This window comes from Bison bison, unplaced genomic scaffold (genome assembly GCF_000754665.1).
Source record: "Bison bison bison isolate TAMUID 2011002044 unplaced genomic scaffold, Bison_UMD1.0 scf7180017864388, whole genome shotgun sequence".
Taxonomy (NCBI): domain Eukaryota; kingdom Metazoa; phylum Chordata; class Mammalia; order Artiodactyla; family Bovidae; genus Bison; species Bison bison.
The window spans coordinates 4,165,594-4,190,259 of NW_011494960.1; the positions used below are offsets into that span (position 1 = coordinate 4,165,594).

At 43.4% G+C, this 24,666-nt stretch overlaps 1 protein-coding gene across 1 annotated transcript in view; it reads right to left on the minus strand.

Annotated features, from left to right (window-relative positions):
• Window positions 1–24,666, minus strand: part of NELL1 (NEL-like 1 (chicken)) — a 1,067,650-nt gene that overhangs the window by 1,003,417 nt on the left and 39,567 nt on the right. The window lies entirely within an intron of this gene.

The window sequence follows — 24,666 nt, forward strand, 5'->3', positions numbered from 1 at the left end:
GGATCAGTGAAACAGAATAGACAGCACAGTCATCTGATTTTTTAATAGATTCACCAAGTTAATGAAATAGGAAAAGTCTTTTTAACAAATGGTGCCAGAATATCTGGATATCTTTATTTTAAAAAATGAGTCTCAACTTTTATCTCGTAATTAGATGGTAAAGAATCTGCCAGCGATACAGAAGACCTGGGTTCAAGCCCTGGGTTGGGAAGATCCCCTGGAGAAGGGAACGGCTAACCACTCCAGTATTCCCACCTAGAAAACCCCATGGGCAGAGGAACCTGGCAAGCTACAATCCATGAGGTCACAAAGAGTCCTATATGACTGAGTGACTAAGTCACTTTCACACACAAAAATTAACTCAGGGACTTCCCTGGTGGCACAGGGGATAAGAATCCAGCAGCCAGTGCAGGGGACATGGGTTCAGTCCCTGACTGGGGAAGATTCCACCTGCCATAGAGCCACTCAGCCTGTTCACCACAACCACTGAGCCCACAGTGTAGAGACCACAAGTCGCGACCACTGAGCCCACATGCTGCAAATACTGAAGCCCATGCCCAGAGCCCAACAAGAGAAGCCACCACAATGGGAAACTTTCTCACCACAGTGAAGAGTAGCCCCCACTCGCCACAACCATGAAAGCCTACATGCAGCCATGAAGACCCAGCGCAGCCAGAAACTAACTCAACATGCATCATAGAGCTACACATAAAAACAAGAACCATAAAATTTCTGGAAGATAAAATTTATTTGAAACTTTATAGGGCAGGCAAAGATATTTTAAGCAAGATACAAAAAGCTGACCATAAAAGAAAAAATATTATGTGTTGGACTTCATCAAAATTTAAAATTTCTGTTCATGAAAACACCAGTAGAATGAAGACAGAGACCAGGAGAAAGATATTTGCAATGCATATATCTGACAAAAAGCTTGTAGCCAAAATATAAAAGGAGCCCTTACAAGTCAATAACTTAAAAAAAAAAAAAAAACTAGTAAAAGGTAAAAAACTGTAACAGACTCTTCACAAAGATATAGGAATGGGACAACACAAACACACAAAAAGATGCTCAACATTGTTGGTTATCAGAGAAATGCAAATTAAAACCATAATGAGATACTGCTAAATAAACATTAAAATAACTAAAATGAAAGGGACTAATAATGCCAAATACTGGTAAGCATGCAGAGCCCTTTAACTCTCATTCCACTGACGGGGTAGTAAAATGAACAACCACTCTGGAGGACTCTTCGGTGGTTTCCTACAAAGTCACACTGACTCTCTGACCTAGAAAGCTCGCTCCTAGATATTTACCCAAAAAGAAATTAAAACACATTCACACAATAGAAGACTCATTGGCAATAAAAATGAACCGCTGATACATGCAACAACAGAGTTGACTCTTGAAAATATTATGTTGAGCAAAATGAAGCCAGATAGAGAAAATGCATACAGGGTGATTCCGTGTCCCTGAAGTTCAAAGATAGGCAAAACTAAGCAGCTGATGGGCTCACAGAGGCAGGGAGTGGTGGAAGGCAGTGGGCAATGACAAGTGTTCTCTATCTTGCTTGGGGGTGACAATTTTATGGATGTATACAATTCTAAAAACTCATCAAACTCAATTAAAAGGTGTTCATTTTATTGTATGTTAATTACATCTTAATTTACACAAGAAAGAAAAAATAACAGAGGAAAACCACATTTTTTTGTTTCATCCAAAAGATGCTAGTAATTTCTTGTCCACCTAAGTCCCTGATATGAAACCCACTTTCTCACATTCCTGCTCCCAAAGCTAACTAAACCAAGAATTGTCACCCAATTCTTGTCACCCAAAGGCCAGACATGCCTGGAACAGACTAATAGCATACACTCTTAGATTATTTGTAATTATTTAATGTCTGTCTCTCCCATGAGATTGTGCAACATTTCCTGGAACATAACAGACCTTCAGTAAATACATGTCAAAGAGAAGATGGATAAATGGATGGATGATAGAACATACTCAAGGATTATCTGGTCCATGTCTTTCCATGAGCACAGAAAGGAGAGAAATCTAGGGAAACTGAGCAATTTTTTCAAGGTCACATAGCCAATGTCAGAGCTCATACTAGGGCATGACATAGGAGCCATGTTCTCTTCTACTGCTGCATATTGTGGTGTTTACATGTGATGCCTGGAAACATGGCCACCATCTTGCAGGTATGAAGAAAGCAAAACCAATATGCTGAGAAAGAGAGAAGGCAAAGAGACGGGGGAAAGCTTTGGTTTTTGCTGATATCACAGAGCTACTGAACCTGGAGCTTCTCTTCTTTAGGACTTCTTATTACATTAAATAATAAGTAAATCTTCCTTTTTATTTAAGTCAGATGAATGTGAGTGATCACTTACTTGCAGACAAAATACCCAAAATTTACAGAAGAGCATGAGCAAACACAAGGCATTCAAGATACTGACACAGAAATGTGACTGGAGTACAGAGAGCAGAGAGGGTGGGAAGACACTGTTGGGCATGAAGACGAGGCCACATCACCCATCCCAAGTGCCTGGGGAGGCAGAGAAGGACACTGGTGTTCCACTGTGGACAGGCAGAGAAGAAAAACTTGACTATGGAATGAAATCTTGCATGTAGACTGATACGTTGCAGCCTTTATTCTTGGTACAAGTTCAACCCTCTTTGGCTATGGCCAGGGTACGGACAGCAATTGGTGCTTAACCATCTAACCAGTCAGGAAATACACGAAGAGTATAAATTCCACCTCTCAGACCTCCCTTTCCTTCATTCAGTGATGCCAACAGACAAGCAAGGTGAGGGTTTATGGGTTACTGACATGCAGGTCCCCACTACCCAAGCCAGAGAAACACAACACAGAGCTGCCAGGATCCAGAAGATCTGAAGCTCACAAACGGAGATTCTCCTCTAACACCCCAATAACTCTTATGTATGTATGATCATAGGATCTCAGGCACTGTCTTCTGCATAGATGCCTTCCAAGTTCCATTTCAGATCCCTCTTCTCTTCTAAATGAAAAGATACCAAACAAAACATCTCTCCCTTTGCCTCATGCCTAGACTTCCTAGAATCTTGCTGTCCAAGATGGGTTCTTTTTTGCTGAATCAATCAATATATATATACTTATTTCAAAAGACATTCTATATCTACTAATTAAACACATCATATAAAATATTCCCAAATATGCATAACTACATGAGTATAGCTTTTTATACACAGAATTTCAAAGCAGGTACACTTCCCACACAGATCACTTAACTTTTTCTCACTTATCTAAATACACTCAGCTGCATTCCGGGTCAGTACTATCCAACACTCCAAGACAATATTCAAATTGTTCCACAGAATTATTGCTATATGTGCCAGGGGTTTTATAAGAAGGAAGTCAGGCATGTAATTGTGAACAAGATACATCTCTAAGACAAAAGGGAGCAGACAAATAATCAGCTAACACAAGCGTCTGACTTTGCCAGAAGGCCAAAAAAAAGGAAGGTTTCTTATCAGCCTAGGATGGTGTGAGACTGGTGTTGAACTTCAGGCATGGGGACAGGTCAAAATCATTTCAAGGTCTTTCCAGTTTTGGGGGTATATTGTACATTACCAGGAAGAAAGCACTGTGGAAGCTATATGTCTGACACTAGAATTCCATTTACCAAAACACCACAGGGAAGTAAATTGTTGGTAAAAATGGTGAGGGGATCAAGAAAACATACCTAAAAATGATCTAGGATGCATCATGTAAATAAAATTTTGCCTTATCTGAAAGTCCCGCTCAGCAAACATGACGGAAACAGAAAAGGGGCAATTTTGGATACAACTCTGAATAATAACCATCACTATTTACTGAGTGCCTGCTCTGGACCACAATGCTTTGATTTCTTACTACAGACCTGAAGTGAAGGAGGTTATTAATGTTCCCTCAGTTTGCAGATGAGGAGATTAAGATCAGAGTGGTTAAGTTACTTGCCAAAAACCCCTGACCTATATGTCTGAACCCAAGTCTGCATGCGTGCATGCATGCCTGCTAAGTCACCTCAGTCATGTCCAACTCTTTGCAACCCTATGGACTGTAGCCCACCAGGCTCCCCTGTCTATGGGATTCTTCAGGCAAGAATACTGGAGTGGGTTGACATGTCCTCCTCCAAGGGATCTTCCTGACCTAAAGATTGAATGTGCATCTCTTATGTCTCCTGCATTGGCACGTAGGTTCTTTTCCACATCACCTGGAAAGCCCCAAACCCAAGCCTACCTGACTCCAAACTAGTCTATCACTAGTCCATGCCACCTTAAAGATTTTGAAGCTAGGAGACATTTTTCTGATGACTCCCAAAGAACTTTGGTCTATGGATCACTGTAAGAGGCAAGGTCGAAGGTCCTATGGACCCTGTGCTTCATCCTCCGACAACTAACACTGTAAAACTGTACCCTCTACCTGTAGCCATTCAGGTATGACCTAAATCAAATCCCATATAATTATACACTGGAAGTGGCAAACAAATTCAAGGGGTTAAATCTGATAGAGTACCTGAGGAAATATGGATGGAGGTTCGTAACACTATACAGGAGGCTGTGATCAAAACCATCCCCAGAAAAAAGAAACACAAAAGAGCAAAATGGTCATCTGAGGAGGCCTTACAAATAGCTAAGAAAAGAAGAGAAGTGAAAAGCAAAGGAGAAAAGGAAAGATATACCCATCTGAATGCAGAATTTCAAAGAACAGCAAGGAAAAATAAGAAAGACTTCTTAAGTGAACAATGCAAAGAAATAGAGGAAAATAATAGAATAGGAAAGACTAGAGATCTCTTCAAGAAAATTAGAGATACCAAGGGAACATTTAAAGCAAGAATGGGAACAATAAAGAACAGAAATGGTAGAAGCAGAAGATATTAAGAAGAGGTGGCAAGAATACACAGAAGAACTCTATAAAAAAGGTCTTAATGACCCAGATAACCACAATGGTGTGATCACTCACCTAGAGCCAGACATCCTGGAGTGAGAAGTCAAGTGGGCCTTAAGAAGCATTACTATGATCAAAGCTAGAGGAGGTGATGGAATTCCAGCTGATCTATTTCAAATCCTAAAAGATGATGCTGTGAAAGTACTACACTCGATATACCAGCAAGTTTGGAAAACTCAGCAGTGGCCACAGGACAGGAAAAGGTTAGTTTTCATTCCAATCCCAAAGAAGGACAATGCCAAAGAATGCTCAAACTACCACACTCATTTCACATGCTAGCAAAGGCAATGCTTAAAATTCTCCAAGCTAGGCTTCAATGGTACATGAGCTGAGAACTTCCAGATGTACAAACTGAATTTAGAAAAGGCAGAGGAACCAGAGGTCAAATTGCCAACATCCACTGGGTCACAGAAAAAGCCAGAGAATTCCAGAAAAACATCTGAGTGACTGAACAACAATGACAACCTGTAGTCACGGTTCACATGACCAAGAAGCCTTCCTTAACTCAAGAGACAGGGATCGTAGTGGAGTTCTGCCACTGACTGGCCCTCCACATCTCAGTTTCCTTACCTATTAAATAGAGTAGTATCTTCTTTGACCCTGCCTCATGGGCCCATTGACAGTTAAGGAATTAAGAGTGAACAGGCTCTAGACAGGGAAGAAAATCTTATTCCTTGTGAAGGAATTTTCACTCTGCATGGAGATCCAGAATGGAAGAGCAGGAGTCCTAAGATTGAAGTCAGATGACCAGAATAATAGTTCTTGATTCAGCCATTTCTACCCATGGGTTCTTGGACAAGTCACTGCCCTATTTTGACTCTCCATGTCCTCATTCAGAAGATGATGTCATCATCACACTAGATCAAGAATTCTTCAAATATGGCCTACTGTCCAGAAGTAATCACATGCATTCTCCTAATGGGTCTCAAGCTTAACCAATAAATAAAGGTGTTTTTACTAATTTCATGAGTAGATAGCCCATTTCAAAGAGTTATTTTTATGGACAGCTACTTGTTACTTACAGGTTACTGTAATGTGTTACCAGTCAATTAAAATTAATGTGTTTCTAGTCTACTAGGACTTAAACATTTGGCAACATTCAACACTCCTACTGTGTATGAACATGTGCAGATGGTTGGAGGGCCCACAGTTTTCAGGAAGAATACACTGATATCAACATCATTAGCACTATCTTTAGTTCATCGTGGCTCTCAATTACCATTATGACTGCTTATAAATTAATGTTAATTAAACTCCATAATTACCAATTTAGATTATAATGGGTCATTTGATTAACCTTCCCACACGTGGTGATGCACACTTGGACCCATAGTGTTTGAGGCTTAGGATTTTCAATAGTTGGACTGGAGGCATATAAGAATTGGATGGCTGGTCAAACCAAATATTTGTTGAGCACCTATTATGTAACAAATTCTGTTCTAGGCACTAGAATCCTTCTGTGAATGACACAAAGTCCTATGTTCTAAAACTGTATGTACCATTGGAGGATTATAAATAATAAACAAGTAAGTAAGGCAATGCCAGGCATCAAGCAAGTATGATGAAAAAGGTGGGAGGGACTTCCCTGGTGGTCCAGTGGTGAAGACTTCGCCTTCCAATGCAGGGCGTGTGAGTTCAATCTCTGATCAGGAAGCTAAAATTCCACATGCCTCATGGCCAAAATACCAAAACATAAAACAGAAGCAATATTGTAATAAACTCAGTAATAAAACTTATATGGTCCACACAAAAAATTCAGGGTAATGTGGTAAACAGGGAATGAAAAGGCTACCTTAGCCAAGACCAAGGGCCTTCAAAGTCCTTTCTAAGGGAATAACACGTAAGTTAAAAACTGAATAAGGAGAAGCAGGTTCACAAAGATCTAAGAGAATTGAATTCAACTCCAACAGAACAGCAAGTAAAAAGGCTCTGAGGCAGGAACGAGCCTGCAGTATGTCATGGTTTGGATTGTCATTCAGCAAATGGATTCCCCTCCTCCTTCCACTGTGGACAGAATACACTACCCTACCCCCTGATGTTGCGATTGGCCATATGACCTGGCTTTGGTCAACGCAGTATAAGCAAAGATGACATAAGCAAAAGCTTAGCATGGGCTTGTGTGGTAGGCCTGCCTCCTTGGGCTTCTGCCTTGCCCCCAAGAAGAGCATGCCCTGAGTTGTTGCTGGTCCTTCATCCAGGGCTCCATAATGATCACACGTGGAGCAGAACCGAGATCAAACTACTGTGAAGACCCAAGCCCAGCTGGATTTTCAGCTTGGGGCTGACCCTCCTAGCCAAAACTCAGACTGAATCAGCTGATTCACTCCACTTGGAGTCCTAAAAAGTGAAAATAAATGTTTATCATTTTATGCTGAGTTTGGGAGAAGTTTATTACACAGCAATAGCTGACTGATGCAGCATGGTTAGACAGAGAGAAAATCAGTCTGACTGCAGTGAGCAAGGAAGTCATCTTCCATATTCATGTACCAATATGGATGAGATGGGAAGGAGCCTGATAAGGTAGAGCTTTACAAGAAAAGTTTTTAGCTTTGGATTTTAAGTGTATTGGTAAGTTATTTGGGAGTTTTAAGTGTAAGAGTAATAGTAATCTGGCTGTTGTATGTAGGATGGACTGCAGAGGTACTAAAGTGGAAAATGGATTACCAGTTAGATAGCGATCACAATCCAAGCAAGAAATGATGGTAGAGTAGGGATGTGGCTATGAAAATGCTGAGAAGTGACCTAAGTCAAGATGCATTATGGAGGTACAAGAGATGGTACACCTCTTGGAAAATAAAGTCCTTCGTACTGCAAAGTCCACCACATTAGAGGAAGCACCAGAGTTTTAGGTCAAAGCCCCAGCAAATAATGAAAGTACTCCTTTGCTGACTCTTTGTCATCCAGGCTTTTGCTTCTCAAAGCATCATGGAGCAGCAGCAGCAGCAGCATCTCTGAGGAATTTTTAGAAATGCAGAGTCTCAAGTCTTACCCCAATCTGCTGAATTAGAATTCAGATGTTAGCAAGATCCCCAGAAGTTTCATACGCACAGTAAACTTGGAAAAGCATGACTCTGGCATATACGTCCCCTGGGAGCTTGTAGGAAGGGGTGACTGATGGAGCAGAGATGATGTACTCCCAGAGTCCCTGGCCAAATACCCAATCCAATCTCCATGAGCAGAAAATAGGAGAATTCTAGGAGTTGAGAGACCTTTATACAAGACTTGGAGGGTTCCTTGGCTGACTTAACCTTGATGGGTTTGGGGTGTCTTATCTGTATACTCTCTGAAGCACACACTACCCACAGAAATCATTCTCTTAGAAACCCCAATCTCTGGAAAGTTCTTAGGGATATTAACAGAGACGAAGAGAAAGAAAGACCCTGATAACCTTGGTAGCTTGACAAGGAGGAAACCATGTTGCTTCTGCCACTTTTATCCTAATAGGGTATATTAAACAAATCCTGACTATGTTCATGGACTTCAGAGACCTGGGTGCAGGGGCATCAATTCAATCACAAAGAGAAGGTGATCTGTGAACAAAAAGAGAGGAACAGAGCCCTTGTGCCAGGCAATACAATGGGACACATTCTTGAGTTGTGACAGGAAAAAAAGCCTACCCCAGGTTCCAATAGGGAAAAGTGAAAGGTCTCTACCTAAAATGTTGGCACCGAGAACCAGACCTGCATCAAAGCTGAAGGAAAAGCACCATCAGGGGCATGAAGGCCTCAGGGATGAGTGTGTGTACACAGAGAACATCAGAAACCCAGGAAGCATGAGAAGAGCTTAAAAATGGATTTTGATCTTGAAGTCAAAATGAAAGTGAAAGAAAATGAAAGTTGCTCAGTCGTGTCCAATTCTTTGTGACAGTCTATACAGTCCATGGAATTCTCCAGCCCAGACTACTGGAGTGGGTAGCCTTTCCCTTCTCCAGGGGATCTTCCCAACCCAGGGATCAAACCCAGGTCTCCCTCATTGCAAGCGGATTTTTTACCAGTTGAGCCACCAGGGAAGCCCAAGAATACTGGAGTGGGTAGCCTATCCCTTCTCAAGAGGATCTTCCCAACCCAGGGATTGAACCAGGGTCTCCTGCATTGCAGATGGATTCTTTACCAACTGAGCTATCAGGGAATCAGAAATGAGAAGAGTGGAAAAAAGGAAGGAAAAGAAAAGAAAGTAAAATCTCAGGACCAGTCAGAAGTATTAGGCCTAACGTGGTAAAGAAGGAAATGAAGAAGCAGGTCGAAGCTATTTCAAACAAGTTAAAAACATGCAGAAAGAGGGAAGGGAACACCAGAGGGAAATCAAAGAGAAAACACTAGGGAAAAAAAAAAAAACTAGATTCAAGTTCCTTCTGCAGACAAAGAGGTGCTAGAAAAGATCGTTTCTGACATACCTATCCCAGAAAAGTGACTTAAACTTGCAGAAATCAAATGCTGTGGGAAAGCAAAGTAGGTTGATGCTGAGACCTGAGGCACCAGCAGCAGCAGGAATCTGAGAAGGGATTCTCCATCGCGGACAAGGAAGGAAGGAGTTCTAAATCTAAGGAATTCCATGGCCAAGGTCAGCCACGGAAGCTGCTGTGCCTAAATGGCATCACAAAACTAAGAAAGCTTCGGGACCTGCAATTTTAGAAAATGACAGAAAGGAGAGGAGTAGCCATGCCACTTCCAGATTGAGTGACCTTGGACGAGTTACCTAACTTCTGCAGAATGGAGGATAATAATAGTGTGGATTCTGTAGGGTGATTGCAGTGATTGAATGCATTAGAAAAGTATCGGGCATATTCAGGACTCAGTAAGTGCTGGTTCTTCTTCCCTCACTGCACATAAATCCCATGAAGACAGGGATTATTGTCTGTGGAGTGCTGTAACCTTAGGATGTGGCAAATAGTACTTGCTCAATAAATATGTGTTACGTGAATGAATATTTCTCTTTGAATCTTGGTCCCAGTATACAGGTGAAGTATATTGGGCAGTATTTTTTTATTCTTTTCCATTATGATCTATCGTGGGATATTAAATACAGTTTCCTGTGTTAGACAGTAGAACCTGTTGTTTATCCATTCTGCATGTAATAGTTTGCATCTGTTAACCGGAAACTCTCCTTCTCTCTCCCACCTCTCCCGCGGCAACGACAAATCTGTTCTCTTTGTCTGTGAGTCTGTTTCATAGGTAAGTCATCCGTGTCGCATTTTAGATTCCACGTGTAAGTGATATCGTACACTTGTCTTTCTCTTCGCTTCGTATGACAATCTCCAGGTCCATCAATGTTGCTGCAGATGGCACTGTTTCATTCTTTTGAACCGCTGAGTAATATTCCCTGGTACATCTGTGCCACATCTTCATCATCCACTCATCTGTCCATGGACACTTAGGTTCTTTCCATGTCTTGGCTATTGTGAATGTGCTGCTGTGAACATAGGGTACCTGTGTCTTTTTGAATTGTAGTTTTGTCCAGATACATGCCCAGAAGTGGGATTTCTAGAATCATATGGCACAGAGTTACTGTGTATCTTGTATACCTTTGAGTGGATCCTTTAAAAACTTCCCTTCCAGACCCACTTGAGTTTTCCGGACCATCCCCCAACGGCCTTTCCAATTCCACCCCCAATATATATCCGTCACTCCCCTGGGGAGCCCCGCAGACAGTGAGAGGAGGTCACATCCTCTCTCTGTGCCCCGGGAGTAGCCGGGGAAGATGTCCACGAACAGGTCTGTCAGTTACCCAGCTGAATCCCACCCAAATCCCACTGCACATCAGCTGAGCAAGGGGTCCCCTGTCACTCTCACAGCTCAAGGTGTCTGAGAAGACGCTGTCAAGAGGATGACAGAAAGCAGAGAGGGCTTTTACTCTGCTGCAACTTCCACTCTCGCTATCTCAACAGAAAATGTAAATACTGGCAGACAAGAGCTGGGTTCTCGTCTACTGGGAACGTTTAAAAGCTACAAGGCACAGCACAAATCTAAGAGGCAGCATTCATTGATGGGGAGCATCTGACTCCCAAAAAAACAACCTGATGAGTGTGGTAAGTGTCCTGCTGCTGCTGCTGCTGCTGCTAAGTCTCTTCAGTCGTGTCCGACTCTGTGCGACCCCATAGATGGCAGCCCACCAGGCTCTGCCATCCCTGGGATTCTCCAGGCAAGAACACTGGAGTGGGTTGCCACTTCCTTCTCCAATGCATGAAGGTGAAAAGTGAAGTCGCTCAGTCTTGCCCATCCCCAAATACAGCCTGGAGGACAGAGTGGTACTGCCACTGCATGAGCACTCTTATCTGAGGGCTGCCCTCTGAAGGTACCACTGGGCAATGTCAGCAGACCCTGGAAGGTGCTGCCAAGCCCCCACCATCTTCTTGGTGCTTTCTCCTGACCCCTGTGAGCTCCCACCCTACCTCTTCATAGGCAATGCACCCTCTAGAATATTCCACAATGACAGCAGTGCTGTCCAATACAGTAGCCAGTGCAGTGTGACTCCTGAGCCCTTGAAATGTGACTACTGCCACGGAAGAGCTGCATTTTCAGTTTTTATTTAATTTTCAATAATTCACATTGAAATAGCCACTGCGATTTATGGCAACTGTGTTGGACATCATGGCTCTCTGGTGATAAAAGGGCCCTCTCACCTCTGCCCCCAATCCTCACACCTCAATGAGTTGATGCTCCAATTAAAACCACACTTTCAAGGAACACACTAATTTAAGCAAGCCTGGCTCCATTTCCTGGGGTTAAGGACCAGGGCACCGCCACCTCCAAGGAATAAAGAAAGAAGCGCCATCCCTGGCATGTCCACGGCTCTTACCTAGTCTACAGAGTTGCTCTTACCTAGTCTACAGAATTCCTCCCCACACATCACCTCCCCAGGAACTCACAAACCCCTGGGAAACGGGTACTATCTCCCCCACTTTACAAATCAGGGACATGGTCCAAGTTCATGCAGTTAGTCCTGGCCAAGTTGGGTCTTGAATCCAGGTCCAAATCTGGAGCCCTCCTCTGAATTTTACCAGAGAAGAATGAAGGGAAAAAAGAAACAGCCTCTTTAAAAAAACATCACATTTTCTTAAAAGAGTACAAGCTGCAAAGTGACCCAGATTTTTATTTCACGGCAGCTCAAACTATTCTCTCCCAGGACCTTATGTCTGAGCTGAAATGCTCCTGATTAAAACCATCAGTGATTCCCCATCATCTTCACCCCTTGGGCCCAGAAAACCCAGTGCCCCTGACAGCACCTCAGCCCCTTTCTTTCCCATTCATCCAGTCTGTTTGCCCTGAGCATTTCCATGCACCAGCGCTCTGCCAGGCACCAGCATTCCAGCCCAGATGTCTCCTGTCTGCTCCTCAACCTGCCCCCACCCACCAAGGCTCAGAGCATCCTCTCTTGGGATGCTTTCCCAGAAAACACACACGCATGGACACACACGTGCACTCATGTACACACCCCTCCAACCCTCAGTAGAAACATTTGCAATGATCTTACAATCCTTTATATTACATTTTCTCTGCTTTTAGTTTGTATAAACACCTCCTTCTGCCACTCAACTGAATATTACTAGGATGCAGTAGCTGAACACCACAAATTAGCCAACTCATGAAGCTTATACCTAGTGGGGAAGAACAACATCAAATTCACATATAAATACAAACAACAATTCCTGATGGTTTCAATTCAGAGTGCCGTTGCCCACTCTGAATTTTTACAAATAGAATACTGAGCATTCCACAGAAATAATGCCAATGATAATGTGAAGTATTGTTGATGCTTATTGTATATGACGTGCCAACTGCTTGCTAATCTCTCTGCAGAAAGTATGCTCCTTAATCTTTACAATCTTTAAGTTCCTTAACCTTTACAATATGGGGTGGATACTACCACTGTCCCCCTATTTCATATGGAGAAACTGAGGCATAGAGAAGTTAAAGAATTTGTTCAGTGTCATATACCTTTGGACCATTATTATGGATTCACAGATTGCCAGTAACAATTTATTTCAACTGATGGTCGTAATTATTGCTTTTGATAAGTAAATTGCCCCACCTTAGCCAAGGGGAGCCTTTTCAGTTTGCCTCTTGGCCACTTTTTGCATGAACCCAGACACATCTGAAATTAGATAACCCAGAGCCATCTTGATGTTTCCCTGCCCCAAATTTCATAATTAGCTACATCCAGGGAGCTCTGCTCCCTTTCGGTATGAAGAAACAAAACAGCAAGCTGGAGGGCCAAGACTGAAACCAAACTATGAGACTCAAGAGCCCAGGAAGATAATAAAAATGAGAGTAAGAAAACAAAAATTAACAGTAGCGAGAATGCCATGCACGACTAAGGGGAGGAAGGAGGGAGAAAAAGCCTGAAAATGACTGGTTTTTGCTTTATAAATGTTAGGATTATTTCCTTTATACAGTGGGAAAAGTACTTTACAATTTAAAAGATAAAAACAGTAAATAATGCCACATTTTAAACAACGGTCAACAGAGCACAGGCCTGAGAAACCCTTTGGACCAAGTAGACTTCTGTTCTCTCTGGATGGGGAGAAAAGCCAAGATGGTTCTAGAACTTCTAGAGACCATCCCAAACCACAGTGAAAGGGGCTCAGCTTCAACTCTGGGCTGAGTGCATCTTGGAATCTGAGGGTATCTTGGAATCCTTGTCTGCACCATCCCTGTGTGTTATTAAGCAGTCCTCCTCAGCCAGTGGGCAGCTGGGGCTCCGGGGGCCCCTGTGGGAGGGTCAGGGTGCCCTGTGGGAGAAGCTCTGATCCCCTCCTGGCCCTCTCACCTGCTACCCATGAGGACAGAGAGAGTGCATGAGGAGAACATTCTATCACATCACATAACCCACTTTATTTTCATCTATTTCACACTTATTTCTCTCGCTTCAAACCTCCACCACCGCCCCAAGCCTTCTGTGGATGACCTCACTTCTTATTTCACTGAGCAACTAGAGAAAATGACCTCATCTTTGCACCTTTAAGTCTACCAACCTCATGGCCCTGTATGCATTATCCTCTGTATTCAATGTCTGCTGTGACTCCCTGTACCCCCTGCCTTCCCTCCAACTGCCAAGGATCAGCTCCCCACCCCCGTCTGGAATTACAACCCCTCCCACCTGTTCAAGGACCTCCCTCTTACTATTAGCCATCCCCCTCTCCTGTATCATCCTTTTTTACTTACTGAAGTATAATTACTTATGTCGGAGAAGGCAATGGCACCCCACTCCAGTACTCTTGCCTGGAAAATCCCATGGATGGAGGAGCCCGGTAGGATGCAGTCCATGGGGTCGCTGAGTCAGACATGACTGAGCGACTTCACTTTCACTTTTCACTTTCATGCATTGGACAAGGAAATGGCAACTCACTCCAGTGTTCTTGCCTGGAGAATCCCAGGGACAGAGGAGCCTGGTGGGCTGCCGTCTATGGGGTCGCACAGTGTCGGACACGACTGAAGTGACTTAGCAGCAGCAGCAGTTACTTATGGGCTTCCCTGGTAGTTCAAACTGTAAAGAATCCACCTGCAATGTGGGAGACCTGGGTTCTATCCCTGGGTTGGGAGGATCCCTGGGGGAGGGCATGGCAACCCACTCCAGTATTCTTGCCCTGGAGAATCCTCATGCACAGAGGAGCCTGGCAGGCTACAGTTCATGGGGTCACAAAGAGTCGGACACGACTGAGTGACCAAGCACAGCACAGCACATAGGTACTCATAATATTGAGATAGTTTCAGGTACACAGCATAATGGTTCCGTTGGGGGAGCTTGCAGCTTATATTGCATTATAGGTTATTACAACAAAATGAGTATAATTCACTGTGCTATACAGTACATCCTTGTGGCTTATCTATTTTATAAAGAGCATTGTATCTGTTCATCTCATTCTCCTAATTTATCCCTCTCCCTTCCCCTTCCCCTTTACTGACCACAAGTTTACTTTCTATGTCTATGAGTCTGCTTCTATTTTATACATAGATTCATTTGTATAAATTTTTAGATTCCACATATAAGTGATATCATATAGTATGTTTGTCTCCGTTATTTCATTAAGCATAATATTCTCCTGGTCTATTCCTGCTGCTGCAAATGGCAATATTTAGTTCTTTTTATGACTGAGCAGTGTTCCATTGTATAAATACATCACATCTTCCTTATCCATTCATCTGTTGTTGGACATGCAGGCTGCTTCCACATCTTGGCTATTGCAAATAGTGCTGCTGTGAATACTGGGGTGCATGTACCTTTTTTAATTAGTTTTTTCCAGATACATACCTAGAAGTGGATTTGCTGGATCATATAGTAGCTCTATTTTTAGCTTTTTTAAGGAAACTCCATTCTGTTTTCCATAGTGTCTGCACCAATATACATCCTCAGCAAGAGTATACGAGGGTTCCTTTTTCTTCAAACCCTCTCCAGCATTTGCAGACTTTTTGATGAAGGCCATACTGACTGATGGGAGGTGATACCTCACTGTAGTTTTGATTTGCATTTTTCCAATAACTGGCGATGTTGAGTCTCTTGTCACGTGCTTGTTGGCTTATGTCTTCTTTTGAGAAATGTCTGTCTAGGTCTTCTGCCCATTTTTTTATTGGGTTGTTTCCTCAATATATCTGTATACTCTGGATATTAATCCCTTGTCACTCACATCACTGGAATATTTTTCTCCCATTCCATAGGCTGTCTTTTCACTTTGTTTATGCTGCCTTGGCTCTGCAAAAGTTCATAAGCTTGATTAGGTCCTATTTGTCTGTTTTTGTGTGATGTCTTTTGCCTTAAGAGATTGACGTAAGAAATACTGCTGTGATTTATAATACGTCGTAGAATGCTTCACCTTTATTCTCTTCTAGGAAGCTTATGGTGTCAGGTCTTGTATTTAGGTCTTTAAGCCATTTTGAGTTTATTTTTATATAGGTGTGAGGGGATGTTCTAATTTCACTGATTTACATGTAGCTGTCCAGTTTTCAAGCCTTTTTCCATTGTGTAGTCTTGCCTCCTTCGTTATGGACTAACTCATCATGGGTGTATGGGCTTATTCCTGGGCTCTCTATCCTTTCCGTTGATCTATGTCTGTTTTTGTGCCCATACCACACTGTTTTGATTACCGAAACTTGTAACATAGGAAAAAATATGGAAGGGTTATATCTCCAGCTCTGTTCTTTTCCCTCAGGATTGCCCTGGCAATTCTGGGTGTTATGTGGTTCCATATAAATTTTAGATTATTTGTTTTGAAAAGTAAAAGTGTTAGTAGCTCAATTGTGTCCAGCTCTTTGCAACCCCATGTACTGTAGCCCACCAAGCTCCTCTGTCCATGGAATTCTCCAAGAATACTGGAGTGGGTTGCCATCTCCTTATCCAGGAGATCTTCCAAACTCAGAGATAGAATTTGGGTCTCCTGCATCATGGGCAGATTCTTTACCATCTGAGCCACCCAGGGAAGCCCTTATTTGTTCTAGTTCTGTGAAAAATCTCATGGATATTTTGATATGGACTGCATTAAATCTGTAGATTGCTTTGGGTGGCATAGCCATTTTAACAATATTGAATTCTCCCAATTCAAGAGCACAAGAGAGCTTTATGTTGTTTTGAATCATCTTCAACTCCTCTTATCAATGTTTTATAATTTTCAGCATGTAGTTTTTTTTATTCTGATATTTTAGCATTAATGTAAAGAAACACAACAGATTTCTGTAAATTAATCTTATATCCTGCTATCGAGTTGAATTCATTTGTTAATTCCAATAAGCTTTTCATAGAGGCTTTAGAGTTCTCTATAGAATATCATGTCATCTGCAAATAGTGACAGTTTTACCTCTTTGCTTCTAATCTGGATACATTTTTTTTCCTTCTCTGATTGCTAAGACTTCATATACTATGTTGAAAACAGTGAGAGCAGAAATCCTTGCCATGTTCCTGAATTTAGTGGGAAGGCTTTCAGATTTTCAATGAGTATGAGGTTTTTTATAAATGGCTTTCATTATCTGAGATATGTTCCCTCTATACCCACTTCGGTGAGAGTTTTTATCATGAATGAATGTTGAGTTTTGTCAAATGCTTTTTCTACATATTTTGAGATGATCATGCGGTTTTTTACTTTCCTTTTGTAATATGGTGTACCTCATTTATTTGCTTATGTTGAACCATCCTTGTGAATGGTGAATTCCCCAATGAAGCTATCTAGTCTCAGACTCTTGTTTGCAGGGAGTTTTATTACAGATTCTATTTCATTTCTAGTGATAAGTCTGTTCCAATTACCTGTTTATTCTTGACTCAGTATTAGCAGGCTGTGTGTTTCTAGAAACTTGTCCATTTCACCTAGGTTATCCAATTTATTGGCATGTAATTGTTCACCAGTCCATTCTAAAGGAGATTAGTCCTGGGTGTTCATTCGAAGGACTGATGCTAAAGCCGAAACTCCGATACTTTGGCCACCTCATGCGAAGAGCTGACTCATTGGAAAAGACTCTGATGCTGGGAGGGGTTGGGGGCAGGAGGAGAAGGGGACGACAGATGGACATGAGTTTGAGTGAACTCTGGGAGTTGGTGATGGACAGGGAGCCCTGGCATGCTGTGATTCATGGGTTCACAAAGAGTCGGACATGACTGAGCGACTGAACTGAACTGAACTGAATTGTTCATAGTATTTTCTTCTGATTTTTTGCATTTCTGTAGTATTGGTTGTTATTTCTCCTCTTTCATTTCTTGTTTTGTTTGCGTCCTCTCTCTTTTCTTCTTGGTAAGCCTGGCTAGAGGTTTGTAGATTTTATCTCCTGCATCATTAATTGTCTCCACTACATTATTACCACTCACTTTCAAATATGTTACATCTCCTGTCTTAAAGGTCTTCCCTGGTGGCCTAGATATTCGGGAAGATCCCCTGGAGAAGGGAATGGCTACCCACTCCAGTATTCTTGCCTGGAGAATTCCAAGGACAGTGGAGCCTGGCAGGCTACAGTCCATGGGGTCGCAAAGAGCCGGACACGACTGAGCAACTAACACTTCCACTTTTTTCCTTTCCTGTCTTAACACAAAACATAACAGAAACTTCCCTAGACCAAGTCACTTTCCAGCAGCTGCTGCTTTTCACTGTTCCTCTTCATAACAAAACCTTTGATAACTCTTACCTACACTTGCTGACTCTGCTTCTTTGCCTTCATTTTACTCTTAAACTTAACATCCTTTTTCAAAAAGTTTTGCCACAGCCACTCTTCACTGAAACTGCTATAGTCAAGGCTAGGAAAAGATGCTTATCTTGCCAAACCAACTGGATCATTTGGGGTCCTCATTTCCTTCAATCTTTGGCAGCATTTGACCCAACCTTCCACCATCTTATTCATAAACATTTGGCATGTATTACAAAGCCTGCTGTGTCTTCCTCTTAAATTCCAGGTTGATTCTTTTCATTTCCCTTTGCTGGCTTCTCCTCCTCCAGATTTTACACATTGAGGGACCCATGGATCAATCTTTGGACCTCCTCTCTGGCTACACTCACCCCTCAACACTCGATTTGAGTTTGTACCAGAATTATCTGAAGGGCTTTATAAAACTCACATCACTGGACTCCACACCCAAAATTTCTGCTTCAGTCAGTCTGGGGAGGAGCTTGAAAATCTGGATTTCTAACAAGTCCCCAGGTGCTATAACCACCACCGTTCGTCCATGGACAATACTCTGAAAGCCGCTGTCCCACATGATTCCATCATTCCTTTGGCCTCAGATACCACATTCATGCTGATGGCTCCCAGAGATATGCCTCCAGCCCCCTTCTCTCCTCAACTCTGGACGTGTAGGGTCCAATGCCTCACTTCTCCTTGTGGACAGCAGATAGGCTCCCCAAACACAACATGACCTGAAAGGACAATGACAGCAGCACCCCCACGAGTCTTCCCAGCAGCAACGAGGAGGAGGCAGCCTCGACTCCACTAGATCCCTCCAGCCCTTCAGTTGATCACAGATTCATAAGTCCTGTTGTCTCTACCTGCAAAATGCATCCCGAACCTGAACGCTTCTGACTGCCTCCTGCACGGTGCGGTCAAAGCGATCATCTTCCCTGGACCCCGGCGGATCACCTCCCGTCTGATGTCTCTAGTACAGCCTTGACTCTGTGCATTTTATCCTCCACAGAGCAGCCAGTCATATTTCAAAAATGTAAATCATGCATCATTGCCCCACTCAAAATCCTCCTACAGTCTGTTCCTCACCCATGGAAAATAAAGTCCAAGCCCAAATCTTCAAGGCCAAATATTGAGCTGGCTCAAAGTTCATTCGGGATTTTCTTTTTGGCCAGTCCATATGATCTGGGCTTTGCTTACCTCTCTGATCATAACTCCCAGTACTCTCACCCTCGCACTCTTCACCTGAGTCACCTTGACCTTCTAGATTTTCCTCAAAGTCATCAAGCTTGGAGCCTCTGTACCTGAAGTTCCATCTACTTCATATGCTTTCCCCCTAGGTTATGACATGGCTTCTTCTATTCCTTCAGGCAAGTCTTGATTCTAATATCATCTCCTTCTTGAGGCTTCTTCTAAGCACCTGTACTCTGTTATTGTCCTTTTTCCCAATAGTACTTATCACTAACTGAGCCTTACTGTATATTTATTTATCTACTGATTGACATGCCACCACTAGAATGCAAAGTCCATGAGGGGAAAGACTGTCCCCTTCCTTGCTATATTCTCAGCACCTAGAATAATAACTCACCCCACTCCAGTACTCTTGCTTGGAAAATCCCATGGATGGAGGAGCCTGGTAGCCTGCAATCCATGGGGTCGCTAAGAGTCGGACACGACTGAGCGACTTCACTTTCACTTTTCACTTTCATGGTGCCTGGAGAATCCCAGGGACAGGAGCCTGGTGGGCTGCCTCTATGGGGTCCACAGAGTCGGACACACTGAAGTTCTTGCCTGGAGAATCCCAGGGACAGAGAAGCCTGGTGGGCTGCCGTCTATGGGGTCGCACAGAGTCGGACACAACTGAAGTGACTTAGCATAGCATAGAATAATAACTAGCAAACAGAAGACATTAAAAATTGTGTTGGATAAATAAATAAATGGTCCTCATCTCTGTTCAAAATTACCTTGTAATTTCTTTGTTAGTGAACTTATTATCTGATCCTACACAAGCTCCATGAGGGCAGGGAATTTGTTTTATTCACTGCTGTAGCTCTAGCAGCTGGACATCAACAGGTATGTGGCAGACATTCAACAAATATTTACAGGAGTTTCTACACCCCTCCCTAGTAGAGTCTCCCCTTAGCCTGGGCTCCTTTACTCTTCTCATCTGCCATGCTCCCTTCCTCCAACTCTGCTTCCCATCTCCATCTGTTCCTGCCCTTTCTGGTCTGTTTTCCCAACCTAGTTCTTTCTAGGTGTGGTTCAGCTTGAGCTCAGAGCACACTCTGAATTTGCAGTCATCCTGGAGAAATTCCCAAGGCACATGTAGGTTAATATCTACTTCTCATGAACCTCAATCAACGCCAATTTACAGTCACTCCCAGGAGGCAAATACATGAAGCTAAGTACCTATGGAGAGTGCTAAGCTGTAGTTGGCAGTCCCAGTGGCAGTTAAAACAGTACAATGTCCTTCTTTCAGAGCAGCAGGCATAGATCAAAGCTAATGGAAAAACATGAGGAAACAGAAATGGCAAGGAGAAAGAGGAAAGAGGAGCGAACATCACTTGGATACACAGTTGTTTTTTTGTTTTCATGTGATTTCATTTAGCGATGGCCTGGCTAGCCACAGTCCAGGGGGTTGCAGACAGTCAGATATGAATGAGCAACTGAGCATGACACACTCCTCTCCTCACAGATGAACTGAGACCTGGAGAGTTTTAGGAACTTCTTGATGTTTGCCCAGGATGTAAATAACAAAGCTAGGACTTAAATCTAGTAGAATATAAGTTCAGCAAGGGTAGGGGCTGGTCTTCATATTCCCCACTGTGTTCCCAGCACTGGCATTTCAATTAAGGTCTTCTTGAAAAAACAAATGAATGAACTCAGGTTTAAACAGTAACAAAGCCCATGCTTTCCCTGCCATGACTTCCCAAGCCTGGCATTCAGATATTTTCACAGCCAGGCCCTAACCTCCCTTCTATGCATTCTCACTTGAACTCATTATTCGAGCCAAATTCTCTTCTCACTGTCCCTTGATCAGGGCCCTCTCAGTCCTTATTCCTCCTGAACGATATGCCTCTCCCCCTCTCAGCCTCACCCATCCCTACTCATTCTTCCATTGCTATTGCAAGTCCTTCCGATTCCTGCCAGCCCAGAGTCATCTCTCAATCTCAGCCCTGCAACAGCACCCACCACCTGGGAGCCGTTCAGGAACACCAGTGATGTCCCATGTAGCTCATCATCTTTTCACACATACTTGTATTGCCTCCCTAACCAGACTCTTCTGGTGTGGACCCGGACAGCAAAACTATAGGAGTATCTCAAGCTTTTAATGCAGAATAAAAGTCATAGCAAAGGAGGCAATGAAGGCCCGCCAGCCTGTGGGCTCCTCCAAGGAGGAGCCACACCTTATCAACACACTCATTCAACCCAGCCCGAGCAGAGAGCCCCAGACATGCCTGACTGCTCAGAAGCCAGGCTGAGTCCCTCCTGCCCCACCCATAGTCCCAATGTGGGTGATGAATCGGCCTTAGATCATTAAAATATAAGGTTACAAGTGCTGAGAGGAAGGTCTAAGAAGTGCCCCTCTAAGCTGCACTATTATTTTAGTAACAGCTTTAGAGATAAGCAAAGGTAAGCAATATCACCTTCAGTGACTATATGTACACATTGATGGTAAGATATATTAACACCATGTTCAAGGCAAAAGGTGAATCTCAAAGCAGAGAAAATGCAGCCATACTGACCACAAAAAGCTGATGAGAACTGAAGGTAGAACTTAACACAGGAGGAACCCAAGTATCCTTTTCCACTCACTCCATAGGAACCAAGAGGGAGCAGGCAGGAGGAAAGAGCGACGTGCAGGTAGGTCTCAGATGGAAGGAACGGAGCCCAATGTACATGAGACCATCTAACCTGTCCCCCATCACATTCTCCCTCCACCAGTGACAGGGGAGGGACTTGAAAATGATGGCTGGTGAGAAAGAGATGCAAATAGGCAGTGCAAAAACTGAACAGACCCGTTGGGAAACCAAGGCAAATCCTGGCAAGGCTGGCTCCCGGTGGAGATTCACTGTGAAATTCTCCTCTGGAAAAGGAGCTTTGGAGAAACATCAGTGAGTCTTAAATGAGGGAAGTGCCTTAGTTAAAGAGAGTCTGCTAGGGCAGCCAGGGATAAAACCTCCGTGTGTGCACACACGTATGCACAACTTACCATACATGTACACACACACCTACTCCCATTACAAACACTAACGTCTGCCATTGACTCAACACTTACTAACGCTAAGCACGTACTTCACATTTTTCTTGCATGTTTTTATTTTGATCTTCACAGTAACTCTGTGAAGTGGTTATTATTCTTATTTGACAGGCCGGAAAACTGACACACAGAGAGAGAAATTAATTAACCCACCCCGCTTATAAACAGTGGGTCTGGAATTCAAACCCAGGTCTTCATTACCACATACACACAGTCCCAGGCCCACGTCACACTCCTGAAGCCACAGGCATCCATTCATTCACATAACTTCACACATACCACACCATAGCTCTTATGCACACCCTCACGGTGACCTCGCTTCTGACCTAGTTCAGATGCAGTTCTGTAGTTCTGGAAGCTTCTTTCAACTATGAATTACAGAAGCTCCAGCTTTCCCTTCCTCTTTCATCCAGCCACAACCAGGTCTCAATTCACTCAGCAGAACCTAACCAGGTCACTTCTGTAGGCTTGCAGCTTGCCCAGGTGTGAAAGCTCTCACAAAGCAAGGAGGTGCAGACCTCCTTGGGCATCTGCAGAACTGCATATCTCAAGGTGAAGGGCAAAGTTAAAGGGTGTGGGTGTGAAATCCCGCTGCTAGAGCTTCAGCCTGCAGATACCAGAGAACCCAGGCCTGGACACACCATCGAACTCACCTCTGGCCTTCAGATACCAGGAGATTACAGTGGATTTAGAAACACAGAGAAAAATGGTGATCATAGGAAGCCTTCAAAGATGACATATCTTCCCCTGATTTTAAACAAAACTATTCAAGACAGGGCTTCCCTGGTAATCCAGTGGTTAAGAATGCACCTGCCAATGAGGGGGACACAGTTTTGACCCCTGGTCTGGGAAGATCCCACATGCCATGGAGCAACTAAGCCCATGCACCATAAGTACTGAAGTCCACACTCTAGAGCCCATGTTCCAGAAAAGCCACCACAATAGGAAGCCCGAGTACTGCAACAAGAGTAGCCCCAACTTGCCACAACTAGAGAAAGCCCACCTGCAGCAACGAAGACTCAGTGCAGACAAAATAAATAACTTAAAAAAAAAAACCCTTTAACATGGAAATTTACAATACCATATGTAAAATAGATAGCCAATGGGAATTTGCTGTATGACTCAGGGAGCTCAAACAGGGACTCTGTGACAGGCTGAAGGGTGGGATGGGGAGGGAGGTTTGGGAGGAGAGGACATGGGTATACCTATGGCTGATTCTTGTTGATGTACGACAGAAAACCACAAAATTCTGTAAAGCAATTATCCTTCAATTCAATAATTTAAAAAAAATAAATCTTACCAAAAAAAAAAAACTTAAGCTAGAGCCAACTCTGACTGCTCAGGAGACTTAACCCCTCCTTCCAACAGCCACTCAGAAGTCAGGGAGTCCCTCCTGCAGCCAGGCACTGGCCCTGGCCTCTGTGGGTACAGGGACAGCTGACCGCCACGACCCTCCCCACGCACCTTCAGGAACCCGATGGCAGGTGTGCTGCCCTTGGGCCACTGCTCTGCAGGCTGACTGACCCAGAGTCTCAGGTCTTTGTCACAATGTGTGTGCTTTCTGTTCAAAGCAGCAGTCACACTCATTCCCAGGCACAAAGGAGAGCTGCTTGCTTCGATTTCTTACGAACGCTGTGGGAGGGAGTACACTGTGGCCAGGTGGGTCAACCAGAAGGTCTGAGGTCAAAGAGGTCTGGGTCCAGGTGCTGATTCAGCCCCATAACCTTTATTGGCCTTGGCTTTTGCACCTGAAGAATTAGGGTCGCTATGAAAATGAATCCAGTAGAGTGAATTCTATTTGTAAGGACTGCACACATCTTTGGGAATATGATGGGAACAGTAGACCATTCCCCCCAAAAAATATATAGACATACAAGCTTTATGTGCAAATTCAGGGGGCCCACAGACTCCCTAAAGCTTATTCAGGTTGTTCAACTTACTCAAAGCTTATTCAACTTACTCAAGTTGAGATCGCTGAGATATGACAGGTACCTCCTAATGAACACAATAACTGTGAGGTCTTAATCTCAATAAGGCAGCACTATTAATAATATTTTATTTATTTGCTTTATCTTCCAACTACACTCTCACTTGCTGAAAGATAGGAATCAGGCAAGGACCTGCCTATAATTCACAGTTCCGACCTGGAGCCTTGCAGTTAGCAAGCCACTAGGCCCTTCAATGATTTGGTCCTATGGGGAGGCTACGCCTAAGGTCCCGTGAGATTCAGAGAAGCTGGTATCCTCCTTGGAAATCCATCTTCTGATGTTTGAGAGCTGCTGCCAGTACAGCATAGCTCAAGCCAGAGATGGAACAGCAGCTTTCCTTTTCCCTTGGCCCGGACAACCTCAGTC